Source organism: Microcaecilia unicolor, chromosome 8 (assembly GCF_901765095.1).
Source record: "Microcaecilia unicolor chromosome 8, aMicUni1.1, whole genome shotgun sequence".
Classification (NCBI taxonomy): Eukaryota; Metazoa; Chordata; class Amphibia; order Gymnophiona; family Siphonopidae; genus Microcaecilia; species Microcaecilia unicolor.
Window position 1 is genome coordinate 88,919,141 of NC_044038.1, and position 13,980 is coordinate 88,933,120.

General features: G+C 43.1%; 1 protein-coding gene across 9 annotated transcripts in view; it reads left to right on the forward strand.

Moving 5' to 3' along the window:
• Positions 1 to 12,810: 12,810 nt before the first annotated feature.
• TMEM147 (transmembrane protein 147) overlaps positions 12,811 to 13,980 on the forward strand; it is an 81,414-nt gene continuing 80,244 nt past the window's right edge. For 2 of the 9 annotated variants that reach the window (XM_030212109.1, XM_030212111.1), the window contains exon 1: positions 12,811 to 12,973. The gene's annotated coding sequence lies outside the window, so the exon portion shown is untranslated. Of the gene's footprint in view, positions 12,974 to 12,993; positions 13,088 to 13,980 lie in introns of those variants that run through there. The other 7 variants (XM_030212110.1, XM_030212114.1, XM_030212116.1 and 4 more) reach the window with 4 other exon arrangements.

Here is a 13,980-nt window from a genome sequence, read left to right on the forward strand (position 1 = left end):
TGGACCTGTTAGAGCTCCTGTAACCAAACTGTACACATTCCAAGCACATTTAAACATTGTTGAAACACAATGTTAGATAATATTCTGATTGCTTCATGGAAGGATACAATGGCTTCTCTACACCAGGCACTTTTTCATGAATCCGCAGTTATAAAAATGAAAAAATGTCTAAAAGGTAACTTATAGCAAAACACTGATAAGCATACACATTTCTTTAAAAGCTGCAACTTTGACCACCTCTTGAGTAAAAGAAACCGCAGCTCACTCACTGCAAAGAAGGTGCATGTTCCAATAGACTTTAATATTGATAGGTGGGGGGGGGGGGGGGGTTGCTATAAATTTCTTCTCTCTTGCTCCCCCTTTTCTCTGCTGCGCAGCAGTGTCTCCCAATGGGGTACGGGCCAGCAGCAGGCACCAGCTCTTCTGACCTGTAAATAAACTATTTCTTCATTCTTCAGCATTTGGATAAAAAAATAAACTTCTCCCTGCTGATTTTCATACTCGCAAATTGTCTGCTTGTATGAAAGACGGCTGAAGATGTGCAGAGCAGCCATGCTTAGTGATTGGCTGTTCTGTGGCATGCTCAGCTTGCCACACTGATTTCAAACCCCCTATCGCATAGAAATGAGCTGATCACAAAAGCAGCGACCAGCTCATTTGCATGTGATTCACTTTGGGAATTGCCGCTATTTCCAAATCGGTAATTTTTACCCTTTGGAAATACAGATGGATTCTTTACAGGGACCTTTGTGCACCTGGGCCCTAGTCCTGGGCGCATGCTCTGGTGGAGGAGGAGGTAATGGTGATGGGGCCACTTGATAACAGTGATGGAACTCCTCTCATATGAGGAAAAGCTAAAGAGGTTTAAGACTTTAACCTTGGAAAAGAGACAGCTGGGGGGGTATGATTGAGGTCTACAAAATGCTGAGTGGTGTAGAATGGGTAAAAGTGAATCAATTGTTCACTCTTTAAATAGTACAGAGACTGGGGACACTCAATGAAATTACATGGAAATACTTTTAAAATAAATAGGAGGAAATATTTTTTCACTCAATAGTTAAGCTCTAGAAATCGTTGCTGGAGGATAAGGTAACAGCATTTAGCGTATATGGGTTTCAACAAGGTTTGGGAAAGTTCCTGAAGGAAAAGTCCATAGTCTGTTATTGAGATAGACATGGGGGAAGCCACTGCTTGCCCTGGGATTGGTATCCTGGAATGTTGCTACTAGTTGGGTTTCTGACAGGTACTTCTCAACTAGATTGACCTCTCTTGGAAGCAGAATACTGGGCTAGATGGACCATGTGGTCTGACACAGTATGGTATTTTTTATCACATTTTTATTGAAATTGGGTTAAAGTATAGCACTTGCTTCCCCAAAGTCAGATATGCCATACATGTAATCCTGCTTCAACTAAATGCTGTAGAGGTTCCTTCTTGTGAAAGGTTACCGGGCAGTATAAACTGATATAGTTCAAAATATGTTTTATTTATTTTATTGCATTTGTATCCCACATTTTCCCACCTATTTGCGGGCTCAGTGTGGCTTACAATACATTGTGAATAATGGAAATACAATTTGTTACAAATCAGTTATGGATTACATTGTGAAAAGTTAAGCGAAGACAAAGTCAAAGTATCGTTGGGGAATAGGACAAGGAAAAGAACAATGGAACAGTGGAAAGAGACAACGGGAAATTGATAGGGTAATAGAACATTAGCAAAAGAACGTTCCGTATAACATTTTCTGTGCGTAAAGGTATAAATGTGATAAGATTACGGGGGATGGGTGTTCAGAAGAGAGTGTATTGGTGTATTTCTGAAGCAGTGAGTGTGGGTTTCATGTGTATTGATCCTTAATAAATTTTATCAAAATATTAGTTTTGCCACTTGCTTCCTTTTGCCATTGGAGGGCAGTACAGCTTGTTATATCTTTCCCTCACCCTAGCTCTTCTATTTCTCCTCCTCTTATTCCCGTCTCTCACTAATACTGTGAGAAATATGCAGGGATTTTTTTGAGGGGGTACTGAGTACCGGCACCTTTTCTATTGTCTGCTAAAATTGGCCCATGGTCCCCAAGTTTTAATGAAAGAGCTCTGCTCTACACACCAATTCTGCCTTGTCTTAGATTCTGTGACTGATTGCAGGGGGCCTGGCTATTGTGGGGTGGGTCCCTCAGTGATCCCCCCACCCCTGAAGGGTGGCCTGGCATTTGAGTACCGGCACCTTTTTCGCTAGAAAAAATGCACTGGAAATATGTAAATATATTGCTTTTTCATTTAACATAATTGCAAAATAACTTATGCCCTGGTAGAAAGGAGCTCTTTAGGGATGGACTATACTTCTATAGGCCCTCCCTAACAGAAACCACCACATTATAGCTTTTAAAATCATTAACAAAAAAAAGTAATGTGTGCAAACTGATAAAAGTGCTGAGACAGAGCTGAAACAACAATGTATCCAAGCATGAGACCGTGAAGCTGGAAGACTATGGACAAAGGGAAAGATGGAATATGCCATGTGCTGAACTATGCAAAGCTCTCACATAAAGGTTTAAAGATACAAAAATGCAGACCAAGCAGAACTAACAATGGATAGGGGCTCAGCTGCTAGGGTGATGGAAAATTTTTAGAGGACTGTCATATGATAAATTAACAATGATGTATTAAAGGGTTGGTAGAAGTGATCAATATCCAGTGAGAAACTTAGGGGCAGATACTTCATGTAACCAAAAAGAAAGGGTACAAAACCTATACACATTAAGGAGGGGTGTGCCTCTTGCTTCTAGAGGCAGCCATCTTTGCAAAGGTGTATTTTGGAAATAATAAATTAAGACTTGTTTCACCAAATCTGGTTTCATAAGTTCTTTTTGTATAAGTTCTCAGGTTATCTGGGCGGCTATTTATAAAAATACTTTCCTCTTTCTTCTCCGCCCCTAGCTAGCGTCTGCCCCTTCCTTCCAGCTCCTGCCCCTTCCTTCCAGCTCCTGCCCCATATCTCCCCCTCCCTCCTTCCAGCAGTCCGTCCCTTCTCTTCTTCCCCCTTCCTTCTAACACCTGTTCCTTCTCTCCCCCCTTCCAGCATCTGAGCTTCATCCCTGCCACTACTACTGCTCCAGACCAGCAGTGGTAAAACAAACTCTGTCACTGTAGGGGTGCACTGTGCAGATTTGAGGCTGCTGGCTCTGCCCTGGAGCAGGAAGTGACATCAGAGAGGCAGGATCTGGCAGCCGTGAGTCTGCACTGTGTTTGTTCTGTAGCAGCAGCCAGAGTGGCGGTAGGAAGGAGGTGGGGCAGGTTCCGGTGCAACTGCTGTGCAGAGGACCAGGACTGGTATGCAGTTTTCTGCAGTGAAGGTGCGTGGCCGTGCAGCTTGGAGGAGCATTGATGTGTACTTACACATATATGTCCACATTTTTTTATAAAAGCCATTTCCACGTGTAGAATATGACATACAGAAAATACTTCAAGAAATTGCATTTAACATGGCTAAAAGGGAAAAATCTTTTTCAAAAATTGCAGTAACAGTAGACTAAAGCTACAGTGCATAGAAAGATCTTGCATTTACATATTCCAAGGCAGTAAGGGTGAGAATGTACAGTGTATGTGCAAGTCCATGCATGCATGTATAAACAAGTGCAATACAGACATCTAGGAGACACCTTTTGCTAGACACACACAAGGCCTGTGGCTGAGGAGGAGCCAGGAGTTCTCTCCCAGATTTAGGTTCACCCTCTCAATCAAGATCTCCTACCTCTCCAACGCTGCTTATGTGCAATTGCCCAGTGGCTCACAGATCACTGTCTTGTGCTGAACCTTAATGAAGGCCATGGCCTGTTGGTTAGCTGGTCATCTTTCAATCCTGCCTGGTCCTCTCTTACTGTTTGATACTTTGATCTAATTTTTTATATTTAGGAGTACTTCTTGACTCTAACCTTTCTTTTGAACCTCAAGTTTCTGCACTCTGTAAATCACAATTCTTTCTACTATGACAGCTGAGGTCAATTTGATCTTTCTTTGATCATGATTACTTTCATTCTTTAATTCTCGCTCTTTTCATGATGCGCTTGGATTACTGTAACATTTATTTGGGTATTTCTAATTCATTTCTTAAATGATTTCAAACATTACAGAACATGGCCATATGCCTTCTTTGTCACCTACAGAAATTCAATCGTTTTTCACTCGCTTTACATGACCATCACTGGCTGCCAGTCCCTTACCATGTTCATTACAAACCATTGCTGCATTTCGCTAGGGTACTGTACCCCTATATATCTTTCCTCACTAACTATCCTGGACTTGTTGCCTCATGTTCTGCACTCAATCAGTGACTATCGTATAATTAGTGGAGGAGTAGCCTAGTGGTTAGTGCAGTGGACTCTGATCCTGCGGAACTGGGTTCAATTCCCACTGCAGCTCCTTGTGACTCTGGGCAAGTCACTTAACCCTCCATTGCCCCAGGTACAAATAAGTACCTGTATATTGTAAACGGGACCGCTGCGCCAGTAGGGGGAGGAAGGAAGTCTCCTCCCCTGGATTAATCCAAGCCCCACAAATTGCCACCAGCAGATACTTTCAAATATTCTTTTCTTTTTATTTTTGTTTCCAAGTTACAAATAAAAGCTTCAGTCCATACCTGGGTTAGGGCTGCCCCAGGCAGGGTGGTGCTGCCCCTCACCCAGCAATCCAAAGTCTCTGACCTTTCTTGAGGGCTGCAATAGTCCCCTTTGGAAATACTTCCTTTTCACCGTAAGTATCACAAGCAGTGCTGGCCCAAAGTACATATCCCAAGCAGTGCTGGCCTTCCAGCAAAATTGTTCCCTCCTGTCCAACCAGGGTTTCCAGCTCCCATAGTTCTTACACAACAAACAGGAGCAGCTAGGGAACCAGGCTTATAACTCTTCCAGTCCTCTGCCCTTCCCCCACAGCAAACAGTTCAAATCAAAACAGGCTTCTTCCTTACAACAGGTTTTAAATCAAAACTTTTAAACACATAGCTTTCCCCCTTTAGGTGCTACCTTCCTCAGGGCTCTCCAGCTCCCATTCCATTCTCCTTCTGCTTCTTGCTCAGCAGCCTTAACCCCCTCCTCCACCTGCTTCTTACCCCACCCTTCCCTCTACAGGTGGGAGGCATCATGTATTGATTATGGAGCCAGGGAACTGGGCTTCTTCCTTCTCCCTCCCTCTTGTGGTCAGAGTTGGTATATACCCATCTTGTCTATCCCTGGGGCTCCCTTTTCTGGGACGGGCAATGCATTCTGGGAGACGTAGTTCAGGATGTTGTTTCATTTTGTACCTCTGGGCTGTAGCCTTGTGACAATATACTATCCAGCTTATTTTCGAAAGAGAAAGACGCCCATATTTCGACCCAAATCAGGAGATGGGCGTCCGTTTCCCATGGGCGCCCAAATCGGTATAATCGAAACCCAATTTTTGGCGTCCTCAACTGCAGTCCGTCACGGAGACGTGTCGAAGGCGGGACTAGGGCGTGGTTATCGCCCGAGGAGAGATGGGCGTCTTTAGCTGATAATCAAAACAAGAAGGGCGTTTTTGACGAGAATTTGGTCCGCTTTATTTGGACCCTTTTTTTTTCAGGTCCAAGTCCCAAAAAAGTGCCCCAACTGACCAGATGACCACCGGAGGGACTTGGGGATGACCTCCCCTGACTCCCCCAGTGGTCACTAACCCCCTCCCACCAACAAAAACCCACTTTACAAACTTTTTTTCCCAGCCTGTATGCCAGCCTCAAATGCCATACCCACCTCCATGACAGCAGAATGTGTTCTATCCTCTGACAGCCTTTCCCTGGTTCTGATGTGGATCTCAGGTGAGTGTGACACCTTTTCTGTTAAGGGCACTGCAGAGTCACATCAGCAATGCATTGTGGTGGGTGTAGGGTATTGGGCTCCGTGATTCCACTAGCTTGTGTTAAATGCTCACGATGTTGGTAGTTGGTAGGCTCTACTCCCATGGTGCTTTTCCCTCTGCTTACTAGGTCAGAGTGTGCCCTGTTTTGTTTCCAGTAGTCCATGAGGAGTGGCCATTTGTGTAAGACACTTTTAGATCCCTTTCATGTGTTAGCCATGTTACAGCACTTAGTTCTTACCTTGAATGTTGCTGAAAGAGGACATTGTACACCATTCTGCCAGCTCGGACCTACTGCTAATCTCAGTACCAGCGAGACCCGTTGCCAGGGCCGTGCCAATGTGGTAAGCAAGGCAGGGGGCGCCTGCCTTTGAGGGGCGCTGCTGCCCTGTGGTCCCTGCCTTCCACTCACTTGCAAAATCTCATACCTGAAGTTGCAATCTCCCCTGCTCTCCTTTTCATGGCAACGCAACACAGCAGTGTTCACTGAGGCAGGCAGGCTCTTCAAGTTATTTGAGAGAATGCAACCAAATTGCTATATATGCTGTGGTTTGGGGCTAACTCCTCACTCAGGGTGAGCTTCAGAGCTTGAACAGCATTCAAATTGAAGAGAACCTGAAATTTTAAAAGTGCTAAAAATAAGTTTTAAAAGTATTTGTATTAAATCTAATTGCATAATTCAGGTGCTGGGAGTCTGTACTTGGTTGTCATATGCTCAGATTTGTTTAAATCATATGCAAATTAGTCCGTTTTTGGGAGGTTCTCATTTGCATATTTATGAATAAAAAATGATGGAAGTGTTTACAGCCTTAATGTTAGGGCATGGCTCTGATCAAAAGTATGAAGTTTGGTCCAAAAACGAAGGGTTTATCTAGTGTTTTTCACTAAAAATTCCCATTAGTGTCTGTATGTTAATCTGCATTCAAATAGAGCTCTCTGATTGGATGATCAGCTTCTGTTAGAAATCTGCTGGGGAAGGGAACAGAATGAGACAGCAACTGACCACCGGTTTGGCCAAGAGAGACATGCAGCTGTGAGTTCCTGTGTGTGTTGACTGAAATTATAAAAGACTGCCAGATTATATGGTAAATGAGAAAATATGAATGAAAAGAGGTTGGTGGAGATTGAAGTTTGAGGTTTCTCTAGTGAAAAAGGATCTGAATATTTCAGGATTACTAGAAGTTTATGAAGAATAGAAAAGGGTGAATTTCAGTTTAAGAGTGTTTAAATCTTATAAGCTATATAAAGGCTAGGTAGATTTAAGTGACTGTAAGCAAGGAAACCTTAATATTTGATCTGAAATAAATATTTGATCTGAGATAGTTGATCAGAGACAAATGTTTGATCTGAATTATATCCTTTGGTGCAAAGGAGATTAGAAAAAGAATCTTCGGAAACTTAGAGGACTTTGCTCACATTTTGAATTAGCATTCCTATTTTGAGTTGGAAATCTTTGAAGTGTTATGAAAATACATTTTGCTTTAATGAAATTGCTAAACTTTAGAGTCAGAGACTTATCAATGAGGGATACATACAGTGCTATTTTTTCCTGAGGTCCGGCTTACTTGCCTGCTCCCTTCTGTTCCTGCTCTGCTAGACGGAGGGGGGGGGGGGGGTGCCAACTGATAGTCTGCAGAGGGGCACCAGAGACCCTAGGCACGGCCCTGCCCATTGCCAGTGGGCACAACCTCTGATCTGCAGTTAACTGTGAGTAAAGGTGCTTATTCAAATAAAGGGTGTTTTCAGCGAGATTAGTCTTCAGGTGTCAACTGCTGTGCCAAGGTTATACACCAGCAACAAGTCCTGTCCCTGGAGCACTTTTAGTGGGTACTGCAGTGCACTTCAGGCAGGCAGACCCAGGCCCATCCCCCCCACCCGTAACACTTGTGGTAAATGGGAGGCCTCTAAAACCCACTGTACCCACATGTAGTTGCCCCCTTCACCCCTAAGAGCTATGGTAGTGTTGTACATTTGCCCCTCCCACAACCAAATGGCTTGGATTGGGACGTTTCTGAGCTGGGCGTTTTTAGTTTCCATTATCGCAAAAAAAAAAAACCCCAAAAAACACGCCCATCTCAGAAGGGACCAAATCCATGGCATTTGGTCCGTCCAAACCATATTTTCAAAACAAAAGATGGACGTCCATCTTTTTCGATAATACGGTCTGTCCCGCCTCTTCAGCTTAAAAAATTATTGTAGCTGGTAGAAACAGCACTTATAAACTCTGTATTTTCTGCTCATTTTTCTACACTGTTCTATACAATGCAGATGACCAAATTTCAGTGAGGATATCCTGTTTCCTGATGGGTTCATCTTAACTGTTGTTGTAATCTACTACTACTACTACTTATCACTTCAATAGCGCTACAAGGCATACACAGCGCTGTACACCATACTTGAAAAGACAGTCCCTGCTCAAAGAGCTTACAATCTAAATAAGACAGGTAAACAGACAGAACAATTAAGAGGTAAGGGAATTAAAGAGGTGGGGTACAGGGCAAGTAAGTACTGGCTAGGAGTCAAAAGTAGTGTCAAAGAGGTGGGCTTTTAGCCTGGACTTGAAAACGGCCAAAGACGTGAGTATACGTACAGGCTCAGGAAGTCTATTCCAGGCATGAGGTGCAGCGAGATAAAAGGAACGGAGTCTGGAATTAGCAGTAGAGGAGAAGGGGACAGACAAGAGAGATCTATCTGCAGAGCGGAGTGCCCGAGGGTGGGCGTAGGGAGAGACAAGAGTGGAGAAGTACTGGGGAGCAGCAAAGTGAATGCACTTATAGGTCAGTAAGAGAAGTTTGAATTGAATGCCGAAACGGATAGGGAGCCAGTGAAGTGACTTGAGGAGAGGGCTAATGTGAGCATAGCGACATTGGTGGAAAATGAGTCACGCAGCAGAGTTTTGGACTGATTGAAGAGGAGAGAGATGGCTAAGTGGGAGGCCGGTGAGAAGTAGGTTGCAATAATCTGGGCGAGAGGTGATGAGAGTGTGGACAAGGGTTCTGGTAGAGTACTCAGAGATGAAGGGACGGATTTTGCTGATGTTATAGAGAAAGAAACGACAGGTTTTGGCAATCTGCTGAATGTGAGCAGAGAAGGAGAGAGAGGAGTTGAAGATGACCCCAAGGTTACAAGCTTGGGGTCATCTGCCTTGGGAAGCCTGGGGTTATAAAGATTATGGAATATGTTGAAATTAAATGGAAGTAGAATTAAACTCTCCTTTCACTGGGGCTCATGGAATCACATCTTCATCTGTTTTGTAGAAGTTTACCTTTTAGATACACACATGGATTATTCTGTTGTTTGCGCATGTTTCAGGGACAAGTGGTTTATAAGTCAAAATAATAAAAATATTTTCTGTCAAAACAGATCTCTCATTTCTTGAAACATAACTAAATGCAGTCCATTGGTTTTCTTATATTTGTTCTTCTGATGGCTTATACTGTGCCAAAACTGGAAATACAGTGAGACAGAATAACAGAATTCAGTAACATCCAAAACTTATTTTTTATGTTTTAATTATCTTTATTAAAGCAAAACATGTTGGTTGATAAGCTTCATACAGAACAAAAAAACAAAACAAAACAATAAACCATCCAACATGGCACAATAAAATCTTTTACAGAGAACATACCCCAAGAACCCTTCCCCTCCTGTACTCCCCTCCCTCCCTATAAGCCCACCTGTTTCCACCCAAAATAACACAACAGATGTACAGATCAGTAGGACTCAAAGCATTTCATAAGAAGCACTGCCTCTACTGTATGCAAATCTCTCTCATAAATATTCATTGTCAGTATCCTGATAAACCCGACTGCCTTGGGTAACTCCAGGACCAGGTTATCCTAACTACCGTAAAAGGCAGACACAGTCATATAATTAGCATTATCATTTTATTTTTATTTGGGTAACAGAGAAAATGCTATTAAAATATTACAAAGCATGAAGTTGACTTGGTTAACCTCTGCTGTATATCAACTAGTAGTAAATAATAGTAATAAACAATATTAAGTGCATTTTTATAATATATCACTGTGTTCTTCAAAATAGAAGGAACAAGTCCCACAAGCCATCTTTCTCTTTTGATCTAGGCACAGGAAAAGAAAACTTTCAAATACTCCCTGATTTCAACCTAATACATGTTAAATGTGGGATATGAATGTCATAAATAAATAGATAGAAACTCTGAATGTTGAGCACCTGATTCTCATAACATGATGTCTGTTTTAGTGGCCCATTACCAGGAGAAAAAAAATCTCTGCACGAATATAACACGTGCTAGGGTGTCCTTGTAACCAGCCCCATCAACATAGTAACATAGTAGATGACGGCATAGAAAGACCTGTACGGTCCATCCAGTCTGCCCACAAGATAAACTCATATGTGCTACTTTATGTGTATACTTCTCCTTGATTTGTATCTGCCATTTTCAGGGCACAGACCGTAGAAGTCTGCTCAGCACTAGCCCCACATCACAACCACTAGCCTCGCCTCCCACCAATGGCTCCGCTAAGCTTCTGAGGATCCATTCCTTCTGAACAGGATTCCTTTATGTTTATCCCACGCATTTTTTGAATTCCGTTACCGTTTTCATCTCCACCACCTCCCATGGGAGGGCATTCCAAGTATCCACCACTCTCTCCGTGAAAAAATACTTCCTGACATTTTTCTTGAGTCTGCCCCCCTTCAATCTCATTTCATGTCCTCTAGTTCTACCGCCTTCCCATCTATGAAAAAGGTTAATTTGCAGACTAATACCTTTCAAATATTTGCACATCTGTATCATATCACCCCTGTTTCTCCTTTCCTCCAGGGTATACATGTTCAGGTCAGCAAGTCTCTCCTCATACATCTTGTAACGCAAATCCCATACCATTTTTGTAGCTTTTCTTTGCACCGCTTCAATTCTTTTTACATCCTTAGCAAGATACAACCTCCAAAAGTGAACACAATACTCCAGATGGTGCCTCACCAATGACTTATACAGGGGCATCAACACCTCCTTTCTTCTGCTGGTCACATCTCTCTCTATACAGCCTAGCAACCTTCTAGCTACGGCCAAGGCCTTGTCACACTGTTTTGTCGCCTTCAGATCCTCAGATACTATCACCCCAAGATCCCTCTCCCCATTTGTACATATCAGACTCCCACCACCTAACACATACGTCTCCCGTGGATTTCTACTCCCTAGTGCATCACTTTACATTTCTTCGCATTGAATTTTAATTGCCGAACCTTAGACCATTCTTCTAGCTTCTGCAGATCCTTTTTCATGTTTTCCACTCCCTCCTGGGTGTCCACTCCGTTACAAATCTTAGTATCATCCGCAAAAAGGCAAACTTTACCTTCTAAAGATACAGAGAGGAGCCCCATGAGAGGGGGAGCAGGATAGACAGAGAGACAGGAGTCCAAAAAAGTCAAAAGATAGAAAGCGGTCTAAATATAACCACCTAAATACGACCACCTAAACTTCCAGAAATCACTAAAAACCAACCTGTTTAAAAAGGCATACCTTACCAATCCAACTTAAATGCCTAATCTCTGCAACACAACCAAACTAAAGCACGTAATGGACATAACACAACTCTTCCGTTCTCTGATTCCCTAATGTGGCTCTGCCACATGAACTGACCACTGATTAAGATTTATAACAAATGACTACTCTACCTATGAAAAGTTATTCCGTTATGTTAATATGAGGCATATTTTCAAAGCACTTAGCCTTCCAAAGTTCCATAGGTTTCTATGGAACTTTGGAAGGCTAAGTGCTTTGAAAATATGCCTCAATGTGTCCCAGCTTGAGACCCATCCACTGGAATAGTGGTGGGCCGAGTTACAAAGCTTAAACTGCTGAAAAGCACTGACTAGGCCTGAAAATCTGATGATGGCCTTGTTGCTGAGCACCTGCAGAAGCAGGGCTGCTTGATAAGCCTTAATAGAATTTAGTGTGACATTCAAAAGCAGTGCAAAAGCCAAGATCAAGGAATTAATGGCTAAAATCCTAAAAAGTTTGGTTCATAAGATGGAGTCTGTCTTTGTAAAGATGGCTCCCAGAATCACAAGATATAAAACTGATCTCTCTATATTACGAAAGATGTTTACAAGTCCGGAAATTGACGTTATTAAGAAATATCAGAAAGGAGGGGTAGGTGGGCACCTGACCTGCGGTTAAGTATGATTCACAGATGAAAAAAAAAAGAGAAAAAAAAAGTCTCTCTCCATTTAATTGTATGGGCTGCAAAAACTATATAAGAAATGTAAATCTGGGCTGAAGTCGGAGTCCTTCCCCAACGCTAGTCAAACGGCGAAGCTACTGTCGGTTGAACCCAGAATCTGACTGATGTGTGTACCAGCTTGAAGTTTCAATTGGTGAGAATAAAGACTATTTCTATCACAACATTCTCTAGTCTACTTTTCTGTTTCCTCTAACACTCATATACAAGTGGTGATCACATAAGTAGATTATCCTTTAAACTCCGGTACATCATGAGGGAGAATAGATGGCTGAAGATTCACCTAGATCCCAGAAACCAGAAAACCGAGGTCCTGGGAGTTAGATTTGAACTGCGCCTTCTGTCACCCCCTCTACACCTCCGTGTCCGAAGGCAGTCCTTTGGTCCCCTGTTCACCTCACCGTGGAAAGGGGTTCCACGGAGGTCTAGAGAGGGGTGGATAAAACAATTGCTAGGAAAACAGTTATTATACTTCCACTGTGTACATCCCTATGCTGCACAAGATGGCATGTTGGGAAATATAAGTGAGATTAAATAAAAATGCTACCAACAATAAAGAACGACAAGGTGGATGCAGCAGCTTATAAATTTGGTTGCTTTGTTTTGAGTGAACGGGGATGACAGCTGCGCTGGGAAGAGAAACGTAGACTGAACTAATTGGGTTCAGCGTTATGACGTCACTTCACCTCCTGTCTATCAAACCTCCTTGGCCAGGCCCCACAAATTTCTTTTTCCGGTGACCCGACTCCTGCTCTCCTGATGTGACTTCCAGTTTCCGGCAAGGCGGCACGTTGGGGACTCCTTGGGAGAGAGAAGTTGTGTGTCATAGGGGACAGGCACCAGCGAAGGAAAGCTGCGAGATTTCTGGTGGGCAACCTATTGGTATGAGCTTGACGGCGAGGTGCCAGATTACGGACAGGGAGGAGAGCGGAAGATAGGGAGAGATGACAGGCCACGGGAAGAGGGAGACTGGTCCCCGAATGCGCAAGAGGAAAGGTGCTTGGCGTGTGCGAGTGTGAGGGCATCCGAATGCTTGTGACTTCACTTGGCATCTTTGGAGTTTATAAAGTGTGCTAGTGCAAGTGTAAATAAGGGTTTAGCAAGCTTTTCTGATTCTGTTCCCTGTCGCCCTCTCTTTATCGATTCACCCTTCCTCCTCGCCTGCTTTTCCGTCTCAATTGAAAGCGCATTAAATTTTATTTTATTATTTTTAGTGTTCACAGTGAGGTCCTTTTATTAACGACCAGTAGCTGGAAAACATGAGGAAGGCTCTAGCAAATCGTAAGAATAGCTAGAGTTTGGCAACAGTGCTAAAATTAGTAATTCTTTTGGGCAGAGTTTAACAAGGAGGTTTGATAACAGGAGACGGCATGATACTATCTGGCCCATTATGTGAGCTGAAGCCAGAAGGCAGAACTTGTTTATTGTTGGATGTGAAGCGTCTGTTCACGCTTTCCAAAAATACTAGGCCTAGGGGGCATGCAATGAAACTACAGTGTAGTAAATTTAAAACAAACTGGAGAAAATTTTTCTTCACCCAATGCATAGTTAAACTCTGGAATTCGTTGCCGGAGAACGTGGTGAAGGCGGTTAGCTTGGCAGAGTTTAAAAAGGGGGTTGACGGTTTCCTAAAGGACAAGTCCATAAACCGCTACTAAATGGACTTGGGAAAAATCCACAATTTCAGGAATAACATGTATAGAATGTACGTTTGGGAAGCTCGCCAGGTGCCCTTGGCCTGGATTGGCCGCTGTCCGTGGACAGGATGCTGGGCTCGATGGAACCCTTGGTCTTTTCCCAGTGTGGCATTACTTATGTACTTATTTTGCCCTATCAATTCCATTGTTTTTGCTGTTACCAAGATGGGGTAGCTGCATTGGGGGATCATT